At 42.5% G+C, this 19,648-nt stretch overlaps 1 protein-coding gene across 1 annotated transcript in view; it reads left to right on the top strand.

Moving 5' to 3' along the window:
* Positions 1-19,648, top strand: part of LOC124719802 — a 116,021-nt gene that overhangs the window by 64,578 nt on the left and 31,795 nt on the right. The window lies entirely within an intron of this gene.

The following is a 19,648-nucleotide window of genomic DNA, read 5'->3' as shown; positions in this document are numbered from 1 at the left end:
TGGAATAGGAATTATTATCAGAATTGGGTTCCACCAAGCTCAGGGAATAGCGCAGTTTGTATACTATCTACATCTAGTTACGATGGTGCAAGGACCAGTGCTATTCGTCTGTTTCGTTTGCAATGGAACGACGCTCCCCGTACTGAAGAACAGGATACTTCTTTGGTGGAACCCAACCAACATCCCTGCAGGTCTAGAGCTGTGTTCAGCAGCCGAGAGGAATCTGGCCAGGAGAAACAATGAACAGTCTCCCTTTTCAGAATCCTCGCTGTAGCCTCCTTCAGTATTTTTCGCAAATAACTCTCTCCACACTACACTGCATTAAACCCACCAATAAAAATGGACTCTACCTGGTATGACAATATTAAATGTCATTAAATCTGATATCGTACAGCCAGTACTTCTCTTTCCTAACGTCTCCTTCATTTATAACTGTGTGCTTATTTGTGAGTGGTAGCCTCTGTCTACCTATTCTAATGCACTGAGACTACTTACTAAAATTGTTGGGAAATGCTTTGTGTATACAACAGGCTGCGTCAATCACACGGCCTGTTATATACAAGGAAAACGCAGCACGTTGTCGGAGGAATTCCCGTTCGTCAGTGTCATCTACCGTGGCGATGGTGCATTTCTGGACACATGTTCGTAGGACGTTTTTTCTCCGTTTTCCTTCGAGGATCTGTCTTTGCAGTTTGTCGGTTTTATTAATGTATAATGTGTGATATTAGTACATAACATTATGTCTTAAACAAGGAAATTTACCATATGTGTGTGAAAGATGTACTTTTACATGATTTGTAATTCAAGTACCATGACAAGAGACATTCAGATACAAAATCAAAAGAGAGGGGCCAATGACTGAAGTGGTGTGTGCATGAAAGTGTAAATGGGTTTGTTGAGCTTTTAGTGGTTCGATTACATAGAGTGGCTCAAACGGGTATAGTAATAAAGTAACACATCACTTGTTGTGTGAAACGTGGCTTGAAGTGAACGCAAAGTGTCGAATGGCAGACTTATATGAGATTAGCGTTATTGGGTTTGTGAGACAAGATGGTGATTTGTTAAGCTAGAGGTTTGTAAGGGTACTATGGCAGATGTTAAAAGTTAATGTTCCATGTGCCACTCTTGAGCAAGGAAGAACATTACTTAAAGGCGTATTTACAGAAACAGTACTGTGGAAGGATAAACTTGTGCCAGTACTGTGAGTCCTGGAAAACATATGCCACAGTAGCTTCACTAGAAGCACACAGTACGCCGAAATTGTTGTGATTCGTAATCAATAGACGATCTCCCATTTGTTCAAATAAAACCTGAGTGAGCAGAGTAAAGGAGTGTCTGTGTGAATTTAGTATCCAGCCCAACTGAAAATCCTGTGATAAATAGTACAACGTGGAGTGATTTTCGTGAATTTTGCATTTACCAGGCACCCGCAGTGTTAACCGCGATTTCCGTACTGGACGCAGTGGAACCAGAGGCCGCAGCGCCACGAGGGAGGCAGGTGCCGGGTGCAGCCCGCCTGGCCGCAGGGGGGCGCCGGCAGCTCAACACATTCTGTAAAACCGTTTGACGAAGATTTGCAGGCCGTGCGCCTCGATTCTGTCAGCGCAGCGCCAAGCCAACCCTGGCCCGCTTTGCGTGACGTCACAAGAGCGCGCCGCGGCCTTCTCTTTAGGTGGTGGCGGCCAGAGCCGACACGGGGCGCACTGGGGGCGCTTAGCGGCCCACCCAGACAAGCGTCCTGCACCACCGGGACACGCGTAAAGTCGGTCCGACACAGTGGTCGCCAGCCGAGCCTCGACCCGCTGGAAAGTATCGAACCTCATCGCTCCAAAGCCAGTAGTTAACGGCCCTCGTGCTACCTACTTACCCCCAGGCAAGATCCCGATTTCCGACCGCAGTACTGGGAACATTCACAGCCGAGTCCAGGAAATTACTTTCGACTGGCTGTACGAAATACACAGTTCAAACTCAACAGGAAGACGGTCACTCAAAAAACATTACTCCCAGATTCGGATAACGAACTGAGATTATCGCTATCCAATTACCCCAGCCAAGTCAGTCTGAGTCGGAGCACCACTGCCACTTAGCTAACGTCACCGAGTTTTCCCTGAGCTACAATTCGCAGTAAACGCCCACACTAATTACTATGCAACATTCGCAGATAACGGCAGCAAAGTTCTTAGGCGGTAATGGATGCGGGCAAACGAGAACGCGTTTGGAAACTCGAGAACACTGTGCGCCGCGACACAGAACTCCGCTCCAGAGCGCCCGCGACCCGCCACGTCGGCCACACGGGCGCCGACGGCCAGCTTTCGATTCCCCGAGCTCCGAGCCTCTCCACGAAATCCTTCTACACGTGGGCCTTTCAGCCAATCAGGAGCAGCAGAGGACTGCAAGCCCCACCACTGGCCACTCCCGGCAGCTGCTTACAGCCGCTGCTGTCACGTTCTGGTCTTCAAAAAGGCGAACCAGCGAGCAGATATGGGTGGTCAGGGAATCACCTGTTACAACCCTTTGACTCGTGGGGTGTCAAGCATTAACTTCTGCAACCGATATACCTATTAAGGGTTTTCCTCTGATATATCTGGAGACAAGCATTCTCGCAGCCGAAACTGCTTGAACTGTTGTTACATGTACGTAGTTGTTCGACAGCACACATGTTACTCAGACGATGTTCCCTGCAAAGTACATCATGCGTAACTCGCGCCACTGTCGTCAAATGCAGCGTTGTCAGAGCGATTCAGACTTGGGATCAGCAGTCTGCACAACCGCCACACTCTGAGACAGGGACGACCAACTCGCATCTGCCGAGGCTAAAGGCACGGAACTCAACGCTGACTGCGAGCGTTCTCAAGCAGGGCGTGGGGACTATGGATCGTCCTGTTTCCGATATGCAACAACAGTTTTCAGCGCACCAGACTGAAGCAGGGACCTCTGCCTCCACCAGATCTCCAGAAACGCAACGCTACGCGAAGTAGCCAAAAACCCGGACAAGAAACCCGAAGTAAACAGGCAAAGCCGCCACAAACACGATACTCCAATTATAAAAAGTTTACACTCATCCAAATACATCTCACGAAGAACAAGGTTTACAACTGGTTGGATGCAGATGGAATTAAAGCACATCTAACAAAACTTATGGCACTTTATCAAACTCTACAATAAACTATAAACTAAGAATGTGGCAAAGAAACCGCCAAATCGTTGTAACCTGCACTAAAACAGTTGCCTGGGCCACCAAGTCGTTCACAAAAAAATCCGAAAAAATTTGCCAACATCACAACACACCCATCAGATATTGAAACCCGAGAGAACAGTATGAGTTACTTACCGATCTGAAGCAACAGTAACAGAAATCACACCGCACGCCAAACACTAAGCAAAAGAGAAACCACACAGACTCACGCTCGCCTTTGTGATAACCAATTTTGACCGTGATACAACAAACGAAAAAACTGAAGGGGACCTAAAGGTACCGGAAAACTAAATCAAAGTTCCCCGCTATTCCTTTCAGTCATCTATAGTTACAAAGAACCAACTAAGAAGCTACTTGTTCACCATTTCAGAATGTAATGTGTACCTCACAAGGTTGGACTATTTAAACACTACCTCCTCAATAACAGCAACGTCCATATTGCAAGCCTTTCCAATAAGCCACGAAAAGCTGCGATATAAATTGAAAGGTGAAGAACGGAGTCGAGCACATCGAATTTTTAATTGAAAAACAGACCCGAAACAAGAAGCACCAAAATGCAGGAGCTGCAACACTGATAACGTTAATAGTGATGAGAGTTGCAAAGAAAGACCGGAACAGCCTGTCTCAGCAAACAAAACTGAAAACATTAAGCGCATTGATCAAACTATCACGGTCTTCGTCCAAGAATGTCACGAAAACAATCAAACGGAAAACATACTCTGGGCAACGTGATATTTGAAAGAAGGGAAATAATAACAGCAGTTTCTAAAAAGCTCCTACTAAATTCTTTGGCGAACACGGATCTACGTCTATATCGCCATATTGATAGACAAGGAGGCCTATGCCCAACCTAGCCTGAGACACCAGGAAACAAGAATTAACCTTCACATTCAAGCCTAAGAAAGATATTGCCACTATCTGCATTGTCAACACACTGGGTTTCTGTTCTAAAAACAAACTCCCTAAAGGCATAGTAAGAGAAAAAGAAGTTGGTATTATAGTCGCAGCACATACCTCATGAGCAGGTAGAGAAATCAATCTAGATAACTGTACCTGTCACGCAAAGCTGAGATAGAAGCTTCAGAGTCTTTCATATAAAACACCACAACGATGTATCCTTCCAAGGAACTGCCAACTGATCTCGTTAATTATATACTCTCTTTTTGCCCAGCTATAGGAACAGGAGACTCAGTACTAGATATGCGATATTTGCTGAAAAATTGAACAAGAAAGATATTAAACTTGTTGTAGCCATTTTGAATCACGCAAGACTCAGAAATGACTCGCCGCCTTTTATCAATCACTATGGCACTTCTATCTTAGAACATATACTACGTACAACATAGCTACCCAGATTCTGAATCTGCACTGAATTTGGCGGCTGCATGGCTAACGAATACCTCACATTCATTATGCTGTGAACCACAAAAACTACGAAAAAACTTAAAACGATGATAAACTCACGAAATCGGATAGTCGAAAAATTCAGATTGATACGTTTTAACACAAAACCTAACGAATCAACTACTCAAACCACTCCTTAAGACTCCTGACGTACATAAGAAACAAAATTAAACAGTAGGGAAATTCTATAGACCATACAGCACTAACCAAATGGATATGCTACGATTGGCTTGAACGTTTTCAATGATCTAATAAGAAGAGAAACCCACCAAATGATGAGCGAGGTAATCACAAGAATTAGGTCCCACAATAGCAGTCGTTTTTGGAAAAAAGTTCCAACAGTCATAGCACACCATTTGCGAACAGCCATCCTTAATAGCAGATCAGAATGTCATTCATTACTGACGACCTCAAAAAAGTTCCTCAAAGTGCTAGAAAAACATTCACTGTTATCCACGATATCCAAAATTCGATGAAACCGACGAAGAAATAATACTCAAAAATCCGAATGCAACCGTTTAACATCCACTACTTTATAAGATTGACGAATATGAAATGGAAAGAAAGCAGCTCAGAGACTGGAGGCACTGCAAGATAACAAAATAAATCACTCCTTTCACAAGACACCTGCCTCAAGCACATCAGACGTTTCTTCTTCGCGGCCATGAAACTGAAAATAGTCTCTCTAAAATAGAAGCAACCCAAAGTGTGCAGCTTACTAAAATCGTTGCTGGAAACAGGTAAGTACAAGCGCTGCTTGGTGATCACCATTCGACAAGTACTATGCCAGCCGCAGAGACGCCACGTGGGACAGTCACGTCTCCACTGCTACACACCAACAACACGGCTGACATCGCTAAAGGTCGAGGAACGAAAGAAGAGCCCTGTACACAGACGACACTGTCTACTGTCGTCAGGGCTCGACATGTGGCAGAATTAAAGAGCAGGTCAGCCCCTTCACAGAAAAGCAGGAATCATCGCTAAGCAAGTCGAGTAGATTAAAATACAGTGGATCCACGAAATCTATCCTTCAGCACCTACCTGTGATCTTCAACTACTCCTACTTTAAATAAATATGTATTCCTCATGTCATCTTCAGAGGTACTCTGACAGTCAGTTATAAGCAATGAAGAAATACACCAACTGGAAAATAAGATGTTATAACACAGAGAGATGTTGCTGCGCCCCTCAGTGTGAAGACTGGTTTTAAAAATAGCTCTCCATTCTACTGTATAACTTGCAGGCCTCTTCATCTCCAAGTACATACTGCAGCCCACATCCATCCCAATCTCCTTGCTGTATTCACCACCTCGTCTTCCTGTACGATTTTCACCCACACTTCACTTCAAAACTAAATTGGTTACCTGTCGACGTCTCGGAACGTGTCCTACAAACCGACCCTCCATTTGGTCAAGTTGCGCCTCGCATGTTCCCACGTTTCTCGGTAATCCAAATTTATCTTTCCTGAGGTCAGCGTCTACCAGTTTTTTCATTCTTCTGTAAAGAATTTGTATTAGTATTTTAGAACGACGAGTTATTAAACCGATAGTTCAGTAATTTTCACACCTACCAGCAACTGCTTTCTTTGGAATTGATAACATTACATTCTTCTTAAGGTCTGTGGGTACTTCGCCTGTCTCACACGCCGGGCACAACAGGTGGGAGAGCACCGCCGTGGCCGGCTCTCCCGAGGCTGCCTGTAATCCTGCCAGAAGACTGTTTACTCCCTGGGCCTCGTTTCGACTTAGATATTTCAGAACACTGTCAAATTTGATCTCGCATTGTTACATCTCCCACCTCATTTACATCCATGACCACTTCCCTATCTGTAATATTACCTTCAGTGAGATATAACTGACATAACTACATTAGCTAAAAACCAAAACCTCTGTGATGTATGACAGCAGAAATTTTAAATATGATGTGGCTATGCTATTGACTATACAAAGACATAGATCACTACACCATTCAGACAGCAGTTTCTCCTACATAACATAGCACTTACCTCCGACTTACAAAGTTATCTTACAAATCCCTTCGTATCATACTAGAGATTAGTTCCTAAGCATTTGTCTTAAAGACTACCAATACAATGTAACAGGAAACAAAATGCCTTAACGATCGACAAATAAACGCAGGTGCTGCTTTTTTAAAGGAAGGTTTTAACCCACTCATAAGGCGAATGCCAGGACTCAGCAGTAAGAATAGAATCGTCCTCCAATCCGCCAGGATTACACACTGCGTCTAAACCAAATAAGAGCCTCAGATTAAAGATGAACACCGTCACCACATCATTAAGCACATTTCCGTTCAAAGAGTAACACGTTTCGTAAGCCACATTCCTGCTTCTACTAAACTTAAACATTTTCATTTTCACCTCTCCTGTCAACTGTGACTGTAATTGAGATCAGAAACAGACATTTTTTAACAAAGTCAGTCTGAAGTAGTCGACGAATGATCTTGACCATAATCAAATGTTATTAAGACCTATCAGGTGCTGGAGATAAGTGATCTTATGTATTACTAAAAGATTAAAATTAAATTATGAAACCTTTTAATTTTCTTGATCGCAAAAACGCATTGCTTTACCATTCATTACACGCTTTGGTTGCCAATCAACTATTGTCAGGCTTGTAAAAGAAACAAGAAACAAGGAATTGCCTTAGATTTAACCAAATTTAATAAAGTTACTTAGTATTGCGTGATGATTTGCCAATCATGGTAAATACTACCTGGCTAAGAATTCTGTAGGCTTGAGCCCCATCATCTAATAGCATTTCCTGGAGCTGTGTAAGTAATTGCAAAGTACCTATCGGGTGAATGTTAATAGTAAAATGTTTTCAGATATTAAAGAAATAAGCAAATAGAAGTAATGAAAACATACCATGCTGACTAATGAACCACATTTTCCATAGACTATTGGTTACACCAACGAATTTACAGAGTGCAACTCTCAACGATCAACAATCGAAACACACTCTTTCGTTAAAAACAAAGGCGCTAGCCCAGCTTAAGAAGCGAAAGTAATTTAAGGAAGAGACACTCTCTCTAGTTACTTATATCGGAAATGAGTATGAGCAGAAATTAGTAAGTGTATCTGCCTTTTTGGCCCTATCAGCTGTTCTCGACACTGCTTGGTGAGAAGCACTTCTTTAGAAATTCACGATTGTGTCGTAAATTTAAGGACTTACTTAACAACACGTTAAGCAATAGATCATTTCATACCTATTCTGACAATGACAGTTGCAGGGTACTTAAAACCAATGATAGTTTACTTCAAATGTCTGTTCTGAGTCCACTACCTCTTTGGTCTGTACATGCACAGCTTACCAAAACCTCTTCAAAAAAATTGATTTATGCGGCTGACATTTGTTTCGTGGCTCATATCCTCAACGTTTCTGATGCTGATACCTCTTTATCCACTGATATGGACTCTTGGATGTATACATCAAGAAATAGTGGCTCCACCTAAACCCACAGTAAAAAAATGGAGCTACATACATCTATGCAAAAGACAGTCAGAGTGCACACCAGAAGATAGATTCAGAGACCAATTCTCGTTGTACTGCATGACACCATAATACCTAGGAACAGCGCTAGATAGAACTCTTGACTTACAAGTAGCACCTAAAGTCAAAACGAGAAACAACAGTCTTCAAAAATTTGGTGGTATCTTATGGGGAGCTAATGCTCGTGTTTTGAGATCCATAGCTCTAACCCTATCATAGGTGCTCTGTTGCTGAAGATTACTGTTCGACCAGGATCAATAGTGCTCATACTAAGAAGATAGATGTCCAACTGAATAAGGTATTATGGGATGTATTCAGAGTACAATCGCTCTAAGACTTCCTGTTCTCAGCATCATCCCACCCCCAGCTCTAAGAAACCAGCTCTCCTAAAGGTCTTGAAGAACATTCTGAAGAATCATCAGCTGGCCAGTCATCGAGATGCCCCACAGGCAGAACATCAACACTTGAAATCAAGGAAACCCTCATCATGCACAGCAGAAAACCTCGTTGTGTCCTCATTGATTGTCAACCATTTACGGAAAATTCAGTGGAATTCGTCATCAATAGTCAACAAGCATCTAGTCAAGGACCCATTCATGCAGACAGGATTCGATCTCCCCAGACATCAGTAGAGGATCTTGAAATGGATTCGCAGTGGAGAAGGCTGATGTGCTTATCTTAAGCATGGGGTGAGTGTTCTATTTACAGACAATTCAATGTCGCTTTCTAAATATTCCAGTTCCAGTGGCCTCAGTATTATCATAACAGAAACAGGGTCACATGTTGCAACACGCTTGAGGCAGCTGCATGCCCTGCCCACTGCTGTGACGTCACATGATGATCAAATCTAATGCTAATTCCAGACATCTCTTTATCCTCAAACGTGCTGATTCGATTATGTGCATGCTTAATCATCAGGATATGTAATTACCCAGGGGCTGTCTTCTGGATCCTGAGGTGTATGTCATAATTTCATCAAATAATTACATATGATTTATCAGTTACGCTTCTCCCATGGTCTTGGTCTCTGTATCCTGAACTGAACTGGACTGTGGATGCTGAAATAGTACTTACCGACGAGAGTCGTTGCACAGTGTCATTTTCAGTATGCCTTCACTGCTTAGAAAGTGTGTTAACTGCCCTGTCATCGTGCTATATAATTTTTGCATGTAATTGCATTAAGTCTTGGTATTTCGAGGTTATCTATACTGCAGAGAGGTATATAAACCATACAGCTCTATGATATTATCAGTTCATTTCAGAATGCTACTCTTTACCAGTACATACATGTTAGCTTATGGTTCAAAACATGTAAATGTAGGATTAGCATGAGATTGTGAGTGTAGAGCTATAGTAGAAACTGTGGATGTCCATCGTAATGTAAAATACAATTTACAGGTATGAATTAGGGCGAGCAATGTTGGCCGATGAAGCACACTGAGAGGTTGATGACAACACACTACGATCCATTTCAACTTCCTCTTGACATGAACATCTGTAGCAATAAGGCAACCATCATCGACCTGTATAAAACTCCTAATTAAAGTTCTCATCGTCAACAGAGGATTCTTCACAGTGTGTTTATTTAAAACTTTGAAGTGTCGTCAAGTGCCGGCCGCGGTGGTCGTGCGGTTCTAGGCGCTCCAGTCCGGAGCCGCGCTGCTGCTACGGTCGCAGGTTCGAATCCTGCCTCGGGCATGGATGTGTGTGATGTTCTTAGGTTACTTAGGTTTAATTAGTTCTAAGTTTTAGGGGACTGATGACCACAACAGTTGAGTCTCATAGTGCTCAGAACCATTTGAACCATTTTTTGTCGTCAAGTTGTATTGGTTATGTAGTGCTCTATGCATTGCAACAGACAAATACGGTGGCAACTCCATGTGAAAGCGTTATTAAACGATGTTGTATGTTATGTAAGTGAATGTTGCATACAAGATGATTTAGAACAATATGTAAATATATGGATTCTTGCAGCACCGATGGCTGCTACTGTAACTCCTATAAATATTGAAACTGTAGAGCCTGGTTTACAGGAAGAGAACGGAAATACGTCGTTGCTCCTTTTGGTTTGAACACAATGGAAGCAGATAATGAATAATAAGATATGTGTCAACAATTGTTATTTTATTTTCTGCATGTACAAAGCGTTAATAAACAAAGTTATTTACAATGTGTACTTGTCTTTCATTGTAAGAGCACCAGTGCAAAACAAATATTATGCAAGATGTTCACAGATATGATAAACACGTCATACTATTCCGCAAACCCTCAATCATATATACAGTAAATATATTCACTGATTGAGTGAGTAGAGCCAGTATGGTACAGTGTCAATGAATTTCGACGATATAAACACACATTTAAAACAGCTTACAAAGGGTTCAAGTTACTTGCAAATACCTACATACTTAAAACAGAGATATGAGCAACCGAAGACGGTATTGACTTGAGGTCCAATATAATACCTTCAGGCTTTCTGTTAGGACAATGCTTAGCATTTGATGGTAAAAAGGTTTCCAAATCTGATCTGCCTGTAGATACACACATCAAAATGTATTACATAACCTCGGTTCCGAGAGATCCAGAACATGTACATAAAACTGGAATAAAATCAAGATAAACATGAAAACCACACATTGCATATTGTTCCACCATACAGCGTGATTTTCAGAGGTGCTGGTCTAGATTGGTATGCACAACGGTATCTCTAATACGCAGTAGCACGTCCTCTTGCAATGATGCATGCCTGTATTCATCGTGGCATACTATCCACAAGTTCATCAAGGCAGTGTTGGTCCACATTGTCCCACTCCTCAACAGCGATTCGGCGTAGATCCCTCAGAGTGGTTGGTGGGTCACGTCGCACATTAACAGCCCTTTTCAATCTGTCCCAGCCATGTCCGATTGGGTTTATGTCTGGAGAACATGCTGGCCGTGAGATACAGGAGGATTCCAGTTACATTACATTACAGTCAGGCAGAGGTTCCGAAATCAGGTATTGGATTGTAAGGCATACCCAGGAGCAGTTATAGACTCAGCTCACAATGTAATAGTGGTGAAGAGTAGACTGAAGTTTGAAACATTACTCAGGAAGAAACAATACGCAAAATAGTGGAATACCTAAGTAATGGAGAGGCAAGCTTTAATGTCTCTGAAGCTACTGATACTGCAATATGGCGCATTAGCCAGTTCAGTAGAATAAGAAGGACACTTCTATAAAGGACGATCAGAGAGAAACGGTCTAGTAAACGAAGTTCTAAAATGCATACCTTATGAGCTATGAGCACTTTCTCACGTTCGATACTGTGGAATGAGCACTAAATAGTTTACCTCTCACTCTTTTTGACGTGTCAGTCCTTTTGTATTTCGTTCTTTGTACCTTACGAATATGTCTATAGTAGTGGAAACGGCTCGTGTGCTGATAGCAAAGTTTAATCATCCTCCACTCGACCGCCATTTCAGCATCGTCAGAGTTCTGAGGTGCAGCGATCATGGTTCATTAAGTTACTTCCTCAGTTTGCACACATACCTGCAAATCCATCGCTATATTCCGGTGGAAATGATGAAAGTAACTGTGACTGTTGACATGTATGAGCTACGCGTCGGCATTATCGAAGCATTTCGAGCCATGGAACAGAGGATAATTTTAGGAACTGGAAAATATATTTTAGAAAATGCTGCTTGTTCCAGATATAGGCACAGAAGCTCAGGACGACTCACGAGAAATATGCACAGACAGTCCAGTTACGCTGGATTCCCTGAAAAATTACAGCAATCTAGGATAAATAAGGGCATAAATGAGAACTGGGCAAGGGGAAGTGGCACCTCATCTTGGAATGATCAGAAGTAAAAGTCTGCAGTCCTGCGAATGAATTAGGACACAAGCCGGCCAAAGAGCGAGCCCGAGAAAGTGCAACAGGAAACTAAAGCGGAAATCTTGCGTCAGTGAGGAAATGACAGATGCAGCGCGAAAGAGAAGTGAGAAAGAGTGGTCTGAAACCATGAAAGAGACAAGCGTTAAGAACAGTTTATATGTGATAAGGGGTTCCCTGATATTTGTACTATCGTGGTATTACTTTACATCTTGAGTTATTGCGATACAGGGCAGTGTTTCCTAGTGGTGACTTGTTGGAACCATTTTCAACGGTCAAACGACTGTACTGAGAGGCTATTAGAGGACCTGCTAAACAGCTGCGTTATGCGGGTTGCATGCGAATCAGGCGAAATGCAATTCGATTCGTTCGGATACTTTTGAGCATGACTGTACGTACATAAGTTGTGTAACAGAAAGGAGTATTATGGGTCCGATACAAGTAGGCTATTCTCACCATTTACGTACGTAATCGTTCATTGCTTACGGAAAGATTCCGGACAGTAACGTACACAGTGTAAGTACTGGCATCAGAGGCGGTACCTTCAGTGTCGGCGCTGTGTGGTCAGGAAGGGGCAAAGTGCAAGCACGTTCTGTGAAAGAAATGTTAGCCACTGCTGTGATTAATAGTAAGGGCACAGTAGTATTTTTTTTGTAAACATTGTCGGGGGTGTTCTTGAAGGCAGATTATCTGTGAAAATATTCCTACGTTATTCAAAGAATTCGTAAATACAATATTGTCAACCAATCTGACTAAATATTGAACTGATTTTTGGCATTACATAAAACCAGCATGCGGATCGAAACCATGAGCTGAGTCGCTCAGTGACCATACTACCACAGAAACGGAAGATGACCGACAGAAGGCGAAAAACAGAGCTGCCATGAATCATTCACTCGTTTCCAGAATTCTAAATTTTCGGAAATAATGCTTGTACAAATATGTTTGGAGCATGAATATAACAGCAAACTCAACGAGTTTAAACTGTGCCGACCACCTCACATTAACAATGCAGCGCCTTGCCAAAATGCCGACAAAGCGAGATAAGACTTTTCTCGTGTGGTAATATGCGGGATATTTGACCGAATGTGGCAGCTGCAACCGTGTAGGGGGGTGAACGAGATTTCTGTACGCGGTCCAAAGAAGTCCACAGCAGGCGCAAGCCGCGAACTCTAAACACCGCAGCAAGGTGTGTGGAACACCGTGCGTCGGCGGTCACACATCGAACCGCGCCGTCTGCATTTCTCACAACTATTAAAAGCAGAAGGCTGCGGCCGGCGCCTTCAGATTTGCGCCACAATGCACGGACCGGTTGAGGATGGACATTTCGTCCCCATGTTCATATTCAGCAACGAAGCAACCTTGCATTTATCCGAAAATGTTTATCTCCGCCATGTGAGAGTGTGGCGTACTGTGGATCGTCGTAGTTCCTTCACAGAATAAAAACGGCCCATTCAAGCTTTGTCTGTGGCACTGTGCAGAAAACATTAACCATCTGCGAATCTGGTTGATGCGCCGCAATTTCATGAGGATTTTCAGTAGCCCACACTCACATTGCGGAGAAGTTTTTCAGATAAATTCTAGGTTCCTCCGTCGCTGAAGATCAGCATGAAGGTTCAGCATGGAGGTTCGTCCTCCAGTGATCCCTCCATTGTGGCGCGAATCTGAAGGCGCCGGCCGCAACCTTCCGGGATGCAGACGGTACGGTTCGAGGTGTAACAGCCGACGCACGGTCTTCCACAGACCTTGCTGCGGTATTCAGAGTTCGCGGCTTGTCGCTGCTGTTGACTTCTTTGTACAAAAATCTCGATCACCCTCCTCCACGGCCGCAGCTGCCACATTTGGTCAATTATCCCGCACATTCCCACGAAAACTCTTCTCTCGCCTTTTCGGCATTTTCACAAGGCGCTGCATTCGTAAGATCAGGTGTTCGGCACAGTCTAAACTCGCTGAGGCGAAAAATATTTCGGAAAGTGAAGAATTCTGGAAACCAGTGAATGATTTATTGGTGGCCCTGTATTTCGCCTCCTGTGTCGTCTTCCGTTGCTGTGACGGTATGGCCACTGAGCGACTCAACTCATGATTTCGATCCCATTGTTGTTTTCGTGTGACGCCAAAAGTTCTCTTAATTATTAGTCGGAAAGGTTGACAATGTTGTATTTACAAATTCTTTTAATAATATAGATAATATTTGCACACAAAACCTGCCTCCAAGGATTTTCCTGATAATGTTAAGAATCAAAGCAGTTCTGTTCATCTCCAATTAATCACCGCAGCGCCTAATATTTCATTCACAAAATGTACTAGCACTTCTGTACTAACTAATCACATACTGCCAAAACTATGTAGTGACTTCAATGCTACTACCTATACTGCGTACATTACCATCTGCCATCTTGCCGTAAGCAATCAATGATGGCGTACGTAAATGGTGTGTATATGCCTACTTGCATCCGACTTTTATTACTCCTTTCCAGTACACTATTCAGTAAGTACGAACATGCAAACCAACGCAATTTCACACCTGACTGACGAATTCATAGACCAAGACAAAGGTATCGTTAACAGGAAGTGTGTGTTTGAATTCCGTAATTAAATCTAGAACTTCTTTCTGTCCAGCCTCAAGACTGAAAAATTAATACGCCAATGGCTTTATTCTTCCTGCAAAACAATGATGAGATATTTATATAACATAGTGTTTTCTAACAGGTATGGTGAGCTATTAGTGCTGCTATTCATTAACTTGTAATTCACGTCTTACTGACAATTTACTTATAGAATCGAATGACTCTTTTTCTTACCTGAAATACCGATTACAAGGTACGAAGCGCCACAGTAACTGATCTAACATTCTTTAAAGGGCAGATGGACCTGTACTATATCGATGACATGTACAGATAATGTACATCATTTTCGTTAGCACTCACGAACGATTCTGCGTCCTGTTTGTTTTTCATTTAAGGTATACTGATTCTGTAGCTGATTTCACTGTTGCCTTTCATCTAGTAAGGTAGTGTTCGAACACAAAGCTCGGACGTCATTTGCATGGGAAAATTTAGTCAATAATTTCACTTCTCCAGAGAAAAACCGATCGTGAAGGTTTGTTATTTTGCACAGAAACGAATATTCTTTTAAATGGCGGTTAACGCAAGTACTGATCAGCTTTTGAAAGCCACCTAACAACTTGTTTTTGAAAATCGGAAACCGGTGACGGTTTTGTGTAAAGAAACTTTGCATATCATATTCGTGGTTGACTGCTCTAATTAAGTTATAATCTTTATAATTTTACTACAGCCTAGTGTCTCATGCTGTTTGTTTTCGAGAATGCAGCGATAGATATCAGGCACTATATAGTGTGTCTCAAATCAACATGAATATTAGACCAGTAGTAATTGATACGCGTTACCACTGCATTGGAAAGCACGTTTCCTCATAACATTAGCAGTAAAAAGTTCAACTCGATTATCCATTATACCATTCAGAAGACACACTAGATGATACCGATAACTCGCGTCGTAAGTATGCACGATAATATTCTTCAGATCCATTTGTTCCTTATTAGGCCATTCGGCCAATGGGTTAACAAAAATTTGAAAGCGCACGAAAGACTAGAACTTAATAGTGCGACGCAGCAAAACAGAGCAAACGAAACAAAACCGTGGACGGGACAGCACGGTCTGTATTCGCTTGGGACGTGTTGACTGCCCGAGCCCACGTGTCAACAGGCGTACGAGGCTGGCTGCAGCGATGCCTCTTTGTGCGAAGCCTGCGTCCGTCTTGTGCACACGCAAATTTACACAGGTGTAAACGTACGTTTACACTAGCTACGAACTTTGCCCAATGCTGAAAAATACTGAACCTGCCGTTCCAACTGTGTTTCGATCCATGACGACATCAAAACGGACATAAAACACTCGTCGAAATGTAACGTGCATAAAATATCTGATACAGCAATAATTATCGTTACTGTAACACTCAATTTCTTTGGGTCCGCTAACTGACAACCGTACTGTAACCTGTCAACCCAGCCTAGACCTCGGGCTATGCAACACATCACTTTTCCACCACAACCTATATTAGAAAAAATACGTAATATAGCAGCCATGTAAACATCACCGCGTTCTGTTGTATCTGTAAGTATATATGACGTCACAGAGTACATCATTACGCCTCGGGGCAATGTCGACGCCCCCTATCGATAGCTGCGACCTGCTCGAGTTTAGACAGTCGCCTGTACTGGGAAGACGGGTATTTGCAGAACCTAAGGAGTGTTGATGCTTCAAAAAGGTGAAACAAGACGGAAGTCAGACAACTGCAAACTTTTTTTAACTGGCTAACTACTAAATGGTTTATGACCAAATGGGCCACAAATGCGAAAGCGAAATTTTGGCGAATTACTTTTTCTTCAGCAGAGGCATAGAAGTAGCGGGTGGTCGTAAGTAAAATGCAGCCACTCACGGAGGTTCACTGTGGTCTGTAATTATCGTATGGCAACGGAACTTGGCAGGTATGCTAAGGCGTTAATGCGAAACCAGTTTTCGCCATAGGAAATCAGTTCCGATTTTAGTTACCAGGTGCGAATCTATCGCTGTACAACCTCTCGCCGAAGTCTTCGATGCTCATACTAAACAAATTGTTCAACTGGCGGTTAATAACAAGGTCAACATTCTGCCTTTCTCACTTGTTTGACCCTTCCTGCCCACGTTCCGTTGCCAATCCATTACATATGGAAACATTTCTATACGTCTTTCTTCCGTTGATAGAGCCTTTTGGTGGCCAAAATCGGAAATAATTTCTTTCCAGTGTAAATCGGTTCCGCAATGGGGCTTTAGTATATCAAGTTTCGCTGCCATACAATAGTTACAGTCCACACTGGACGCCTGTGAGTGGCTCAACTTCAGATTATGAGCTCCCAGTGGTACAGTACCGTTACTGCCAGCCCAAGTATCGTGTGAGACACCACACTGTCAAATATTCTGCTGGTGGACAGAACACGTGAAGAATTAAAAGCACCCAGAAACATTGTACACATTCGTAAGTCACCAGCGATCTTACTCCGTTATTATGGGCAATCGATGTGTGCCTCAGAGAGCGAATTCCGCACATTCTCGGTTAAATGGCGGCCTTTCTCTGAAACTGTTTTGGCTCCGGCCACTCTTCATCCGTCAACGTCACATTTCCCGACAATTCAGCCAACTGATCTCGCTACCCACGAGACGTTTTGGACAGGTCTTCATTACGGTGCTCCAATTGCGTTGCATATTTTGTGATAGCCGAGTATAAAAACGGAAACCACCACACACACACACACACACACACACACTTCAATGTCACTAAAGTGAGAACCATTTGGAGCTCAGATTTCGGGTTACGCATTATTCATAAAATTCGTGGAACACCGATCCCTCACGTGTGAAGACAGTCACTTTTGTGTGACATCACGCGTCCTGTGCTGCGATTGGATACGATGAGCAAACTGTACAGTCGCTGTGCTGATCTATGTGTTTGCGACGTTAGCAATTTCATAGTTTTGGTACTCAAATTTGCGTTTTATGAAGATATGCTGTCTAAAAGATACACGACATTTCAGAACTCTTCACGATTTTCAGTACTTTATCATGCTAAAGTGTCGGTAAATCTGACGTCAGTGGCTACCGATAATTCCCAAAAAGTGACTTACCATCAGTAACGGGTAAGGCTTCTGTAACAGTGTCTGCCTAAACGAAATAATATTTGCTAAAGGTTTCAGTGAAATATAATTAGCAAATGCCTCCACAAATGTAATTCCGACGTGATTCAGTGCTCTGACGGAAACTAATAACAAATCTACCTCGATTCTCGCAAATATTGCACTGGAAATGGCACAAATTAAATCTAGATTCTGCCGTCGTTATAGGCCGCATATAACAATTTACACTGCACTTTAATTGTGTCATTTGAACGTCAGATAAAGAAGTTGGCAAGTGACAGTCAATCACCATCATTCATTCTTTGGTCACGTAAGATACGACTAATGCACAAGCACGATTGCGACAACTTTTCTGCACAACAAGCCGCAGAGAACACGACGCGTCTCAAAGACCTCTCATGCGTTGCTTTGTCTCTTATCAGGCAAATAATATCACGTGACACCCAGATAAAGCACTGCAGAGTTGGGTTCAAATGGCTCTGAGCACTATGGGATTTAACCTCTGTGGTCATCAGTCCCCTAGAACCTAGAACTACTTAAACCTAGCTAACCTAACGACACCACACACATCTATACCCGAGGGAGGATTCGAACCTGCGACCGCAGCGGTAGCGCGGTTCCAGACTGTAGCGCCTAGAACCGCTCGGCCACTCCGGCCAGCGCCGCAGACTTGTATAGAGGAAAAAAAATTGTGGTGTGTGATCGCTTCTCTTTGATCAGCAAATCACAAACGAAACGTGACGTCACAGAACGATAAAAAAGAATAAGGAAGTTTTATTTCATGAAACGCAAACATTACGATAAATTTTCAAGAATTCGCCAACAAGCAACCAAATCTTCGCCTCGGTCTAACGTAGGTTAGGGAAAGCAACAGATCGCTCGTGCATCACAACCTAAATTCCAGAAAATTGTAAAAATACTGAAATAAACACAAGTGCTGCGTTTCATCGTCAGAAACATGTCGGCATGACGCCACGAGTTGTGATTCGCGAGTGGAGTTATAAAATAAATAAAATAAAATAAAATAAAATATTAATTATTTTATCTGTATGATGGTGATTGGTTGTAATTAATATTTGCTTATCTGGAACGTGGACGATTAATTATTCGGTATCAGACGCTTGACAATGGCTTTCTCGTAAAGGCAATGTTACTCGTAGTTGACCGTGAAATAAAACTGAATAATCGGACCTCCTAATTAAATCGTTTCCAAAGACTGCTGCGGTAGGTGCGGACTCATAATCTAAATCTCAATATTACAATAATTTGCCACCCATGCCAATACGTCGTACAGAGGTGATTGTCTACTAAACATAAAAAAGTTACACAGTTAGTTAAATCAGATATATTCAATGAATAAGCCTACAGTTCATAATCCTACTTACTTTTATAAATATAAATTCTTTACAGAATCGAGTGCCTAGTCTGGTTGCAACTCGCAGTATTCTTCTATAACATGAAATATGGCGGTGTGCCAGACAATAGAATAAAATACGTGCTTCTCGCACCACTTCTACCAGAGCTCTCCCTTTCTTAATCAAACATAAGAGTGACGTAATTGTGCTTTTGTTTTATCAGCGACACAGCGCTGCAGTTGTGTGCCATAGGCTTTATTTATTTGTCACTGATTATTTATTTAATTAGTATTTCGCGTTTCTGCGGAAACTCACGCTCGGCATGCAAATGTGCCTTTATATTGCCCCCTGAATTGCGAGGCGAAAGGACACACCTGCAGGCGAGCAATTCACCTAAAGGCACAAGTAAATCTAAGTTATCTACAACTATTTACATGACTTACATTACACATTATACACATTATACACAAAATTTGAATGACGCGGGTGCGCCGTAAAAGTTCTTATGTTGGCAGATAGAGTGCGCGCATGCGCAGAAGCGTCTGTGTGACTCCGGCACTGCAGTTCATATTGTTCGTGTGCGCGCGCCCTTCAGTCGTTGCACAAAGAAAACACTCAACCAA

This window comes from Schistocerca piceifrons, chromosome 11, assembly GCF_021461385.2.
Source record: "Schistocerca piceifrons isolate TAMUIC-IGC-003096 chromosome 11, iqSchPice1.1, whole genome shotgun sequence".
Lineage (NCBI taxonomy): Eukaryota > Metazoa > Arthropoda > Insecta > Orthoptera > Acrididae > Schistocerca > Schistocerca piceifrons.
Note: the sequence above shows the minus strand (reverse complement) of the source record. Positions and strands in the feature narration are given on the sequence as shown.